Source organism: Bufo bufo, chromosome 1 (genome assembly GCF_905171765.1).
Source record: "Bufo bufo chromosome 1, aBufBuf1.1, whole genome shotgun sequence".
NCBI lineage: Eukaryota > Metazoa > Chordata > Amphibia > Anura > Bufonidae > Bufo > Bufo bufo.
The window spans coordinates 570142821-570156787 of NC_053389.1; positions in this window are offsets into that span (position 1 = coordinate 570142821).

Sequence of the window (13967 nt, forward strand, 5' to 3'; positions counted from 1 at the left end):
ATACGTAGGACATCCTAAAACATTTAATGTGAAAATGGCTTAATGTACCATGGCTTAATGTAGTAACTATGTCTGAACAGTCACACGTGCCGCTCTCCGTTTCCTTTCCATATCCTCATAAATTTTAATTTGTTGAAGGTACAGGATCCATTCATTTAACGAGGGTGGGGAGACAGACCCTCAATATTTAACTAAAATGACTTTTGCCACCATCAGACCCCTCATCCTCATCACCCCTGGCTTAATGTACCATAAAAAAAAACTTTGTACAACCTAAGTTCCCAGCTTCCCAAACCTATCCTGGAAGGTTCATGGATTTTGGCTACCCACAAGTCAAATAAGTGACATTAAGCTTGTTTTTTGGGGAGCTTAAAGGGAACCTGTCACCGGGATTTTGTGTATAGACCTGAGGACATGGGTTGCTAGATGGCCGCTAGCACATCCGCAATGTCCAGTCCCCATAGCTCTGTGTGCTTTTATTGTGTAAAAATAACGATTTGATACATATGCAAATTACCCCGAGATGAGTCCTGTCCCTGACTCCTCTCAGGGACAGGACTCCTCTCAGGGTAATTTTCATATGTATCAAATCGTTTTTTTTAGACAATAAAAGCACACTGAGCTATGGGGACCGGGTATTGCGGATGTGCTAGCGGCCATCTAGCAACCCACGTCCTCAGCTTTATACCCAAAATTCCGGTGACCAGTTCACTTTAGTGTGGCAAAAAACAAGCTTAATGTCACTCATTTGCCTTGTGGGTAACCAAAATCCATGAAACTTCCAGGATAGGTTTGGGGAGCTGAGATCTTAGGTTGTGCAAAGTTTCAGGGCAATTGATTGAGGTTTAGACACATTATGGTACATTAAGCTAAATGTTTTCAAAAAGGAATAAAATAGTTTAATGTGAATAACTTTTCGAATGTTTTCTCAAATGACCCCAAATCTTCAGAATATGTTGGCATAGAGAGAGTCTAGTAGGATGGGAAGCTGGTTAACATCTGAGTTGTTTTTGTGCATTAAGCCACATTAAGCTCCCCAAAAAACAAGCTTAATGTCACTCATTTGCCTTGTGGGTAGCTAAAATCCATGAAACTTCCAGGATAGGTTGTGCAAAGTTTCAAGGCAATTGATTGAGGTTTAGGCACATTATGGTACAATAAGCTACAGTAAGCCATTTTCACATTAAATGTTTTAGGATTTCCCTACACTACTCACAAAAAGTTAGGGATATTTGTTTTGTGGGTGAAATTTTAGGATGAACCTAAAATGCACTCTAACCTTTAACCCTTTAAGGACTCAGCCCTATTTCACCTTAAGGACACCATTTTTTGCAAATCTGACCAGTATCACTTTAAGTGCTGATAACTTTAAAACGCTTTGACTTATCCAAGCCATTCTGAGATAGTTTTTTGTCACATAGTGTACTTCATGACACTGGTAAAATGAAGTAAAAAAAAAAATTAATTTTTATTTATAAAAAAAATAAAAAATTTACCCAAAATTTGTAAAAAAAATTTAAAATTTCCAAGTTTCAATTTCTCTACTTCTATAATACATAGTAATACCTCTAAAAATTATTACTTTACATTCCCCATATGTCTACTTCATGTTTGGATCATTTTGGGAATGATATTTTATTTTTTGGGGTTGTTACAAGGCTTAGAAGTTTAGAAGCAAATCTTGAAATTTTCAAAAACCCAATTTTTAGGGACCAGTTCAGGTCTGAAGTTACTTTGCGAGGCTTACATAATAGAAACCACCCAAAAATGACCCCATTCTATAAACTACACCCCTCAAGGTATTCAAAAATGATTTTACAAACTTTGTTAACCCTTTAGGTGTTCCACAAGAGTTAATGGCAAATGGTGTTAAAATTTCTGAATTTAGATTTTTTGGCAAATTTTCCATTTTAATAAATTTTTTCCAGTAACAAAGCAAGGGTTAAAAGCCAAACAAAATGCTATATTTATTGCCCCGATTCTGTAGTTTGCAGAAAAACCCCATATGTGGCCGTAAACGACTGTACGTGCACACAGTAGGGCGTAGAGGGAAAGGTGTGCCGTATGTTTTTTTTTTGACACCATGTCCCATTTGAAGCCCCCCTGATGCCCCCCTAGAGTAGAAACTCCATAAAAGTGACCCCATCTAAGAAACTACACCCCTCAAGGTATTCAAAACTGATTTTACAAACTTTGTTAACCCTTTAGGTGTTGCACAAGATTAAATGGAAAATAGAGATACAATTTAAAAATTTCACTTTATTGGCAGATTTTCCTTTTTAATATATTTTTTCCAGTTACAAAGCAAGGGTTAACAGCCAAACAAAACTCATTATTTATGGCCCTGATTCTGTAGTTTACAGAAACACCCCATATGTGGTCGTAAACCGCTGTACGGGCACACGGCAGGGCGCAAAAGGAAAGGAATGCCATACGGTTTTTGGAAGGCAGATTTTGCTGGACTGTTTTTTTTTACACCATGTCCCATTTGAAGCCCCCCTGATGCACCTATAGAGTAGAAACTCCAAAAAAGTGACCCCATTTTAGAAACTACGGGATAGGGTGGCAGTTTTGTTGGTACTAGTTTAGGGTACATATGATTTTTGGTTGCTCTATATTACACTTTTTGTGAGGCAAGATAACAAGAAATAGCTTTTTTGGCACTTTTTTTTGTTATTTACAACATTCATCTGACAGGTTAGATCATGTGGTATTTTTATAGAGCAGGTTGTCACGGACGCGGCGATACCTAATATGTATACATTTTTTTTTATTTATGTAAGTTTTACACAATGATTTCATTTTTGAAACAAAAAAAAATCATGTTTTAATGTCTCCATAGTCTGAGAGCCATAGTTTTTTTCAGTTTTTGGGCGATTATCTTAGGTAGGGTCTCATTTTTTGTGGGATGAGATGACGGTTTGATTGGCACTATTTTGAGGTGCATATGACTTTTTGATCGCTTGCTATTACACTTTTTGTGATGTAAGATGACAAAAAATTGCTTTTTTTACACCGTTTTTATTTTAATTTTTTTACTGTGGTCACCTGAGGGGTTAGGTCATATGATATTTTTATAGAGCCGGTCGATACGGACGCGGCGATACCTAATATGTATACTTTTTTTTATTTATGTAAGTTTTACACAATGATTTCATTTTTGAAACAAAAAAAATCATGTTTTAGTGTTTCCATAGTCTAAGAGCCATAGTTTTTTCAGTTTTTGGGCGATTATCTTGGGTAGGGTATGATTTTTGCGGGATGAGATGACTGTTTGATTGTTACAATTTTGGCGTACATGCGACTTTTTTGATCACTTTTATTACCTTTTTTGGGAAGTAAGGTGGGCAAAATGTCAATTTCATCATAGTTTTATTTTTATGGCGTTCACCGTTCGGGTAAAGTAACATGACCGTTTTATAGATCAGGTCGTTACGGACGCGGCGATACCAAACATGTGTAGGGAATTTTATTTGTATCTCCGTATTCAGGAGAAGTTGGGGAATGTGTTTTGGGGTGTCATTTTACATATACCCATGCTGGGTGAGGTAAATATCTTGGTCAAATGCCAACTTTGTATAAAAAAATGGGAAAAGTTGTCTTTTGCCAAGATATTTCTCTCACCCAGCATGGGTATATGTAAAATGACACCCCAAAACACATTCCCCAACTTCTCCTGAATACGGAGATACCAGATGTGTGACACTTTTTTGCAGCCTAGGTGGGCAAAGGGGCCCATATTCCAAAGAGCACCTTTCGGATTTCACTGGTCATTTTTTACAGAATTTGATTTCAAACTCCTTACCACACATTTGGGCCCCTAGAATGCCAGGGCAGTATAACTACCCCACAAGTGACCCCATTTTGGAAAGAAGACACCCCAAGGTATTCGCTTTTGGGCATAGTGAGTTCATGGAAGTTTTTATTTTTTGTCACAAGTTAGTGGAATATGAGACTTTGTAAGAAAAAAAAAAAAAAATCATCATTTTCCACTAACTTGTGACAAAAAATAAAAAACTCTAGGAACTCGCCATGCCCCTCATGGAATACCTTGGGGTGTCTTCTTTCCAAAATGGGGTAACTTGTGGGGTAGTTATACTGCCCTGGCATTCTAGGGGCCCAAATGTGTGGTAAGTAGGTAAATGACCTGTGAAATCCGAAAGGTGCTCTTTGGAATGTGGGCCCCTTTGCCCACCTAGGCTGCAAAAAAGTGTCACACATGTGGTATCTCCGTATTCAGGAGAAGTTGGGGAATGTGTTTTGGGGTGTCATTTTACATATACCCATGCTGGGTGAGAGAAATATCTTGGCAAAAGACAACTTTTCCCATTTTTTTTTATACAAATTTGGCATTTGACCAAGATATTTATCTCACCCAGCATGGGTATATGTAAAATGACACCCCAAAACACATTCCCCAACTTCTCCTGAATACGGAGATACCAGATGTGTGACACTTTTTTGCAGCCTAGGTGGGCAAAGGGGCCCATATTCCAAAGAGCACCTTTCGGATTTCACTGGTCATTTTTTACAGAATTTGATTTCAAACTCCTTACCACACATTTGGGCCCTTAGAATGCCAGGGCAGTATAACTACCCCACAAGTGACCCCATTTTGGAAAGAAGACACCCCAAGGTATTCGCTTTTGGGCATAGTGAGTTCATGGAAGTTTTTATTTTTTGTCACAAGTTAGTTGAATATGAGACTTTGTAAGAAAAAAAAAAAAAAATCATCATTTTCCACTAACTTGTGACAAAAAATAAAAAACTCTAGGAACTCGCCATGCCCCTCATGGAATACCTTGGGGTGTCTTCTTTCCAAAATGGGGTAACTTGTGGGGTAGTTATACTGCCCTGGCATTCTAGGGGCCCAAATGTGTGGTAAGTAGGTAAATGACCTGTGAAATCCGAAAGGTGCTCTTTGGAATGTGGGCCCCTTTGCCCACCTAGGCTGCAAAAAAGTGTCACACATGTGGTATCTCCGTATTCAGGAGAAGTTGGGGAATGTGTTTTGGGGTGTCATTTTACATATACCCATGCTGGGTGAGAGAAATATCTTGGCAAAAGACAACTTTTCCCATTTTTTTTATACAAAGTTGGCATTTGACCAAGATATTTATCTCACCCAGCATGGGTATATGTAAAATGACACCCCAAAACACATTCCCCAACTTCTCCTGAATACGGAGATACCACATTCCTTTTAGGAGGGCATTTTTAGACATTTGGATACCAGACTTCTTCTCACGCTTTGGGGCCCCTAAAATGCCAGGGCAGTATAAATACCCCACATGTGACCCCATTTTGGAAAGAAGACACCCCAAGGTATTCAATGAGGGGCATGGCGAGTTCATAGAAAAAACAAATTTTTGGCTACTAGTTAGCGGAAATTGATTTTTTTGATTTTTTTCTCACAAAGTCTCCCTTTCCGCTAACTTGGGACAAAAATTTCAATCTTTCATGGACTCAATATGCCCCTCAGCGAATACCTTGGGGTGTCTTCTTTCCAAAATGGTGTTATTTGTGGGGTGGTACACTAAAACATGATTTTTTTTGTTTCAAAAATGATATTATTGTGTAAAACTTAAAAAAATTAAAGAAAGTATACATATTAGGTATAGCCACGTCCGTAATGTCCGGCTCTATAAAAATATATATCATAACCCCTCAGATGAACACTGTCAAAAAAATAAAATAAAAACTGTGCTAAAAAAAAACATTTGTTTTGTCACCTTGCGTCACTAAAAGTGCAACACCAAGCGACCAAAAAGGCGTATGCCCCCCACAATGGTGCCAATCTAACCGTCACCTCATCCCGCAAAAAATTATACCCTACATAAGACAGTCGCCCAAAAAATTAAAAAATCTATGGCTCTCAGACTATGGAGACACTAAAACATGTTTTTTTGTTTGTTTAAAAAAAATATTATTGTGTAAAACCTAAATAAATAAATGGTACACATATTAGGTATTGCCACGTCTGTAAGAACCTGCTCTATAAAAATACCACATGACCTAACCCCTCAGGTGAACACTAAAAAAAAAAAAAAAAAAAGTCAAAAAAGCTATTTTTTTGTTACCTTACATCACAAAAAGTGTTTAATAGCAAGTGATCAAAAAGTCATATGAACCCCAAATTAGTGCCAATCTAACCGTCATCTCATCCCGCAAAAATGATACCCAACCTAAGACAATCGCCAAAAAACGAGGCTCTCAGACTATGGAGACACTAAAACATGATTTTTTTTTGTTACAAAAATGATATTATTGTGTAAAACCTAAATAAATTAAAAAAAGTATACATATTAGGTATCGCCGCGTCCATATGTACCTGCTCTATAAAAATAGCACATGATATAACCTGTCAGATGAACATTGTAAATAAAAATTGTGCCAAAACAGCATTTTTTGGGCAAATTTTCCATTTTAATCCTTTTTTTCCCATAACAAAGCAAGGGTTAACAGCCAAACAAAACTCAATATTTATTGCCCTGATTCTGTAGTTTACAGAAATGCGCCATATGTTGTCGTAAACTGCTATATGGCCACACAGCAGGGCGCAGAAGGAAACTAACGCCGTATGGTTTTTGGAAGGCAGTTTTTGCTGGACTGGTTTTTTGACACCATGTCCCATTTGAAGCCCCCCTGATGCACCCCTAGAGTAGAAACTCCAAAAAGTGACCCCATTTAAGAAACTACACCCTCAAGATATTCAAAACTGATTTGATTTTTACAAACTTTGTTAACCCTTTAAGTGTTCCACAAGATTTAATGGCAAATGGAGATTAAATTTCAGAATTTCTATTTTTTGTTACTTTGCCTTAAAAAAAAGTGTAATATAGAGCAACCAAAAATCATATGTACGCTAAAATACTACCAACAAAACTGCCACCTTATCCCGTAGTTTACAAAATGGGGTCACTTTTTTTGGAGTTTCTACTCTAGGGGTGCATCAGGGGGCTTCAAATGGGACATGGTGTCTAAAAACCAATGCAGCAAAATCTGCCTTCCAAAAACCAAATGGCGTTCCTTTCCTTCTGCGCCCTGCTGTGTGCCCGTACAGCAGTTTACGACCACATATGGGGTGTTTCTTTAAACTGCAGAATCAGAGTAATAAATAGAGTTTTGTTTGGCTGTTAACCCTTGCTTTGTTACTGGAAAAAATTTATTAAAATGGAAAATCTTCCAAAAATCGAAATTCTGAAATTTTATCTCCATTTGCCATTAACTCTTGTGGAACACCTAAAGGGTTGACGACGATTGTAAAATCAGTTTTGAATACCTTGAGGGGTGTAGTTTCTAAAATGGGGTCATTTTTTGGTGGTTTCTATTATGTAAGCCTCACAAAGTGACTTCAGACCTGAACTGGTCCTTAAAAAGTGGGTTTTTTGCTTCTAAACTTCTAAGCCTTGTAACATCCCCAAAAAAATAAAATATCATTCCCAAAATGATCCAAACATGAAGTAGACATATGAGGAATGTAAAGTAATAACTATTTTTAAAGGTATTACTATGTATTATAGAAGTAGAGAAATTAAAAATTGGAAAAATTTGCAAATTTTTTCAATTTTTGGGTAAATTTGCTATTTTTTAATAAATAGAAATTAATTTTTTTTACTCCATTTTACCAGTGTCATGAAGTACAATATGTGATGAAAAAACAATCTCAGAATGGCCAGGATAAGTCAAAGCGTTTTAAAGTTATCACCACTTAAAGTGACACTGGTTAGATTTACAAAAAATGGCCTGGTCCTTAAGGTGAAAATGAGCCCGGTCCATAAGGGGTTAATAGCATTGCCTACATCTTGTAGCAATAGAAATCATGCTGAGGACAGGACAACATAAATAGTGGAGTGCACACTTAAAATTTAAAACCTTACTTCCGGTTCCGGCGCCAGCATGGTCGGACGTAGAGCTCCGCTCAGACTTGCTTTGCAAATCTCTGTTCCCTGGCTATCTTGTCAAAATCCGAACCGATCGGTACCTTATCTCCCGTTGGGGGTGCATGGACCGGTTTCTAGTGACCATGGGGAGCAGAAACAAGCAAAAAAGCCAACAGAAAGCAACACAGTCGCTGGCATTGCCGCGCAAAATGGCGGACCCGCCTTCCTCACAACCACTATCCAGTGAAGACCCTCCTGCATCTCTTCAAGCAACCGACATCTGCAGGAATAGATTATAAAAGTCTCGCACTGGAAGTGGCGGTGCGAATTCTACCGGACTTGCAAGAGTCACTAGCCACTACTGTATCAGCCTCCCTGGCGCACCTTCACCAAGATATAGCAGAATAAGGCCGCCGGATTGACTCGGTGGAGGAAAGAGTTAATGCACTGGAAGAATCACAGGCTCAAACTCAGGCTACATGCTCTCTACTCCAGATAGAGAACAAACAGATGAAGGCCAAGATAGAAGATCTAGAAAATCATTCCCGCAGGAACAACTTACGTTTAGTAGGGGTACCTGAATCGGTCCCGGCACGTGATCTAGTTGCCCTCTGCGAGAAAGATCTGCCAATAGCTTTGCAAAGGGGGCGATTAACGATCAGAAGAATGTGATCATCACCAGAACTCTATATTTTAAGAGACGCTGGGTAATGTTGTGGGGTACTGTACCTTTAAGTGGGATGTTAATGTGTTGCTTATATGTTCTTCTCTACGATAAGAGCTACGTTTTTCTGGGGGCGGAGTTTATATGCAGTGTATCCACCTGTGGCCCAAAAATGGGTCTTTGTTTAGTATTAAGTTTAGCTTATGTTTTATGTTGGGGGAAAGGGGGGAGAGGGAGGGAAGTTTAAGAGTTACTCATCTCGATTGGGATATTATTGTGCATCAGCCAAGTAACTTAAAAAGGGTAAAATGACGAAGATAGCTACTTGGAATGTTAAAGGGCTGAGGTCTCCCCAAAAACCGAGGGATTCCTTCTGACAGCAGGAGCACACGGCGTCATTGGTTGCTATGACGCCGTGCACTTCATGCCGCCGCTGCTGTACAGTGATACACTCGTATACGAGTGTATCACTGTACAGCATCGGCGGCATGAAGCGCACGGCGCCATAGCAACCAATGACGCCGTGCGCTCCTGCTGTCAGAAGGAATCCTGGCCGGGTTACCATGGACCGCTCTCGGCCGCGGAACACGGCCGTGTGCATGAGGCCTAATGGGAAGGCCCCAGGCCCCGATGGTTATACTAATGAATTTTATAAAGTTATGGCCCCGGAGGTAACTAAATCACTCACACAACTGTATAACAACATATTACAAGGGCACATATCAGAAAAAACAGAAAAAAGGAGCCAAAGCGCCAGATAATGAATGTAATAAATCCTTTATTGGAATATAACAAGTATAAAATACATATAAAAATGCGGAGGGACAAGAAGAAGAGGGAGCAGGGAAGAGAAAAAGAGCGCCACCCTGGGAGGAACGCTCCGGTCTGGATGGTAAAATATATGAGAGGTCAGCGGGAAAAGAATCTATAATGGATAAGTAACGTGCCCGCAGACAACTCTGATTGTATAGTAGGCAGGTGGGTCAAAATAAATGACAAAACCCAAAACCAGGCTGGATGTAAGCGCCCGGCCATGAAAGGATCAAACATGAAAATAAATGAGTGAATGAAAAAAGACCGGGAGAAACAATGAAACAAGACCTCACCTCAAACAGACCAGGATGGCGCTACCCCAACGCGCGTTTCGGCGTGCCTTCGTCAGGGGGTAACGCCATCACTGCAGATCGGAAGTTTTAAAATCTGTACCAACCAATCCAATGTCAGCAGTTGCTGGTCCCCAGGTGCATCTGATTATCGGCGCGCGATCATTCTGGTGTAACCACGTCCGGCCACCCCACAGCCGGCTTCAGGTCAAAGACACGCCCACATCACGTGACTACATGACCGGGCGGAAATGACGTATGACGCACGGGCATGGGGCGCCGGAGGCGGCTCCAGATGATGCGCGCACACATCACACCGGGGGAGGAGCAATGGATATCCATCCACCAGAATCAAAATATCGGGACACCACAATTCATAGAATATACAAAATAATAATGGTAAGGAAAAGCATATACATAATAGGCAATTGGACAAACACAACAGCGGAAAGACTAGAAACAAAAGGATATTAATATAACCACATGTGTCTTATGTACATGTTATCTAGTCCATTATGAATACAATAATAATGAAAGTGGGATTCATACAGGATAGGTCAGCTGTGTACAACATCAGAAAAGTAATGGCGTTATTAGATGATATCAAGGCCAATCCCCAATTTCACCCATCTCCAGCTCTACTAGCTATTGATGCCGAGAAGGCTTTTGATAACGTGAGCTGGGGATGGCTGAATGACGTATTAGATGCCATGGGATTTTCAGGAGAATTTCGTACATATATTACATCTTTGTATAGTACTCCGATGGCTAGGGTCTCTATTCCAGGCTTCTTTTCAGATCCCTTTCAATTACAAAAAGGCACCAGACAAGGGTGTCCACTATCTCCCTTACTCTTTAACATTGCATTAGAACCGCTTTCAAAGGCGTTGAGAGCGAATGATTCAATTAGAGGAATATCCATAGGGTCTCAGACGCTTACACATGCGTTATTTGCCGATGATTTACTAGTGTTCTTAGCTTATCCCAGATCTGACGCCCCAGTACTCTTTGATCTCCTCTCATATTTTGGTCGCTTATCAGGCTTAAAGTCAACATGACTAAATCTGAATTGCTAGATCTGTTTCCCCCTCAGCACAAGAAGGAGATTGACCAGTTGGAAGTGCCTGTAATGATAGCTCCTCAATACATCAAATATTTGGGTATAAAAATTGGCAAAACCTCAGATACACTTTATTCCCTAAATTATCCTCCTTTAATTAAGAAAATTGTGGCAGAATTGATAACATGGGGGAACTTACCTATATCATTTCTAGGTAGGTGCTATATGATAAAAATGATGAGCTTCAGCAAAGTCCTTTATCCCATGCAGACCTTGCCACTCCTTCTGAAACATACTGATGTCCAACAATTGTCACGGGCATTTCGCTCTTTTATTTGGCAGAATAAGAGGAGCAGGATATCTATGCGGACATTAACTAGACTTAAGTCAAGAAGGGGTTTGGGTTTCCCAGACATTAGGAAGTATAACTTAGCTAGTTTGATGAGGCATGGTCTGGATTGGATTCAGGACACGTCTCACTATTCGGTTCCCCATATAGAAAAAGAACTAGTGAAACCCTGGAAGCTGAGCGCACTGTTACATACTAAGTTTTCTCGATTGCCTTCATTGGTTAAACGGAGCGTTCTTCTTAGAGACACTATCGCAACCTGGAGAGCAATCAGAAAAAATGTTGGCCTCTCCTGTGGGATCTCAAAAAGTATGTCACTATGGGGTCACCCTGAATTTGAATCTGCCACAACCAATAAACAACTGGTACAATGGGCACAAAAGGGGATTTCAAAGGTCTTTATACAAGAAAAAGCGAGGGACCTATCTAAAGAGTTTTTACCTGGCCCTTTTGACACATTATTGGGGAGTGCGGGAAATCGGAAGGACTTATCATTCATTTATAGCTGCTTGAGAGAAGAGGAATCTAGGAGAGGTGATATATCTTTATTTAAGGCCTGGCTGAAGGATTTTCCGGACATGAACCTCCCTGATCAGTTATTGGAGGGATGGGACAAAGTTAGGAAAATAATCAGCAATGAAATATGGAGGAAAACGTATTTCAAAATTGTGCATCGAGCCATATACGGTTTCCACTTACCAAAGGGTGCAACCCCTATTTTACCTGATAGAATTACACATTGCCCTAAATGCAGTCTTCCGAATACTGATATCACACATGGATTATGGTCCTGTATAAAAATCCAAGCTTTCTGGAAATCCTTCATTGATAAGATTAATATCAAATGCCAAATGAAGATCCCATTGGATCCAGAGTTAATTTTGTTTCATGTGGGGAGATCAGAAATTCGATCACGACTAGCAGATTCAGTACATGTGATTCTATTAACGGCCAAACGTTTTCAAAAAGTGGAGAACATATATGGGAAAAATTTTCACAGAGGAAGAGATCCTAACAACCATTAATCCGTTTGTCCAAACGGAATGGTTCTTGAGATTGGGGAATTCAGATCCATGGTATGTGTTACATAATGAGAAATTCAAAAAATAGATCTTGGTAAAGGGACAGATGTTTTCATATACATTATTGTTATCTTCTTCTAAACAAGAGTCGAGATGAGGGGGAGGGGGGGGGTTTGGGAAAGTTATAATTTTGTTTTGCAAATGTAAGGAAAAAAGGGAAATATAATGAATATATTGTAAAAGATAATGCTTACCGTTGAATCAACTTGTGATATGTCAATATCCTTTTCTTTCAATAAAGAGAAGTTTAAAAAAAAATATTCTGAAAACCTTACTGTGCAATACCAATGTCCAGCATTTATATCTGCTTTGTGATCTCCAGACCTTTGCTTAACCTGCTTCAAATATATCAGTTGTGCCCAGCCATGTTTTAGACTTGGAGCCAGACACAATTGATATATGCGTATGTGCACAGATCTAGCGTCTATAGACTGATGGTGTCGGACAGGAAAACCTAGCATGTAGCGCTTTTCTGTTCAGCGCGGTTTGACATCCAACGTCATCAGTGATGCGGTGGATGAATATGAAAGATCCTATAGAAAACTATGGGACCAGTTCTGGCTTTAGTTCCCCTCCGTCATTTTCTGCACCAAGCTGGAGGGGGAACTGAGCTGGATCACTGGATGTGAAGCTGGCCTTAAAGGGTTTGTGTACATTCAGCCGGACCCCTGCTGCCTATGCCGACGATGCCGGTGTATTAACCCCTTGTATGCCACGGTATGCCACGGTCAAAGCTGACCACAGCATGCGCGGGGTTTGCGGAGAGTACGTGTGCCCTCTGCTTCCGCATCAGTGACGGTGACCAGATGGCAGAGAAAGCAGCCCGATGCCTTCCATATGCTTCGGGGCTTGCCTTCTACGGAAGCCTGTGAGACCCAGCCCTCATGCTGGGTCTCACAGGCAGGCTGTCAGCATACAAGCTGACATGCAATGCATTACAATACACAATGTATTGTAATGCATTGCCGAGGGGATCAGACCCCCAAAAGTTGAAGTCCCAGAGTAGGACAAAAATGAAAAGTAAAAAAATTGTGTTTTCCATAATAAAATAATAAATAAAGTTTCAAGTAAAAAATTTATAAAAATAAAAACTGTGCTAAAAAAACCCATTATTTTGTCACCTTACATCACTAAGGCTACTTTCACACTAGCGTTCAGAGCGGATCCGTCTGGGGTCTGCCCAGACGGATCCGCTCATATAATGCAGACTTTGGATCCGTTCAGAATGGATCCATCTGCATTATATTGTAGAAAAAATTCTAAGTGTGAAAGTAGCTTCAGACGGATCCGTCCAGACTTTACATTGAAAGTCAATGGGGGACGGATCCGTTTAAAAATTGAGCCATATAGTGTCAAATTCAAATGGATCCGTCCCCATTGACTTACATTGTAAGTCTGGACGGATCCGTTTGCCTCCGCACGGCCAGGCGGACACCTGAACGCTGCAAGCAGCGTTCAGGTGTCCGCTTGCTGAGCGGAGCGGAGGCTGAACGCTGCCAGACTCATGCATTCTGAGTGGATCTGTATCCACTCAGAATGCATTAGTAGCTGGACGGATGCATTCGGGGCCGCTTGTGAGACTCTTCAAACGGAGCTCACAAGCGGAGTCCCGACGCTAGCGTGAAAGTAGCCTAAAAGTACAACCGCAAGCGATCAAAAAGGCATATGCCCCCCAAAATAGTACAAATCTAACCGTCACCTTATCCCGCAAAAGATGAGCCCCTACCTAATCGCCCAAGCCCAAAAAATACAAAAAACTATGGCTCTCAGACTATGGAGAAACTAAAACATGATTTTTTTGTTTCAAAAATGCTTTTATTGTGTTA